The following is a 970-nucleotide window of genomic DNA, read 5'->3' on the forward strand; positions in this document are numbered from 1 at the left end:
GCCCGGCCAACATGGCAAAATCCCATCTCTATTAAAAATACAAAAATTAGCCGGGCATGGTGGAGCATGCCTGTAATCTCAGTTACTCAGGGGGCTGAGGCAGGAGAATCGCTCGAAGCTTGGAGGTGGAGGTTGCAGTGAGCAGAGATCACACCACTGCACTCCAGCCTGCGCAACAGAGCAAGACTTCATCTCAAAAAAAGAAAGAAGAAAAAGAAAATTCAGTCCGGTCTTGGGTTTGGGGTCAGTGCCTGTTCTCTCCTCCCTAACCTTCACCCTTCCTCCTTAGGAAGGATGGGCAGGTCCCATCTTCTCCCCTTCCTCCCTTCCCCAGGACAGCGACCAACAGAGGGCGGCAGGGTAGTGCTGGACCCGCTCGTCCGCAGAACCGAATTCTGCTAAATACCCAGTGGGCAGATTAAGTTCGGGACATGGGGACCAGCAAGGCCGGGACGGGAAAGACGAGTTTTCTGTGTTTTTTAAACGGAGTCTCGCTTTGTCGTCCAGGCTGCAGTGCAATGGCATGATCTCGACTCACTGCAACCTCCGCCTCTTGGGTTCAAGCGATTATCCTGCCTCAGTCTCCCGAGGAGCTGGGACTATGAGACTACAGGTGCCCGCCACCGCGCCCGGCTAATTTTTGTATTTTTAGTAGAGACGGGGTTTCACCGTATTAGCCAGGATGGTCTCAATCTCCTGACCTCGTGATCCTCCCACCTCGGCCTCCCAAAGTGCTGGGATTACAGGCGCCGGCCACCGCGCCCGACCTGGAGTTTTCTTTTTTTCAAGCATCACTTGGTATTTCAAGAGCGCACCGCGGGCACAGCCCAGCTACCCCGCTCACGGCCCCCGCGCCGCCCTCACTGAGCTGGGCGGGCAGCGCTGTAGGCGTAACCACTTGGGGCTTCTGACCCGGGAGCCGGGCGCTGGGTTGAGTGCGGGGCCGACGCCTCCTCTGCTGGGTGGGGAA

This window comes from Mandrillus leucophaeus, unplaced genomic scaffold (genome assembly GCF_000951045.1).
Source record: "Mandrillus leucophaeus isolate KB7577 unplaced genomic scaffold, Mleu.le_1.0 Scaffold782, whole genome shotgun sequence".
In the NCBI taxonomy this organism is placed as follows: Eukaryota; Metazoa; Chordata; class Mammalia; order Primates; family Cercopithecidae; genus Mandrillus; species Mandrillus leucophaeus.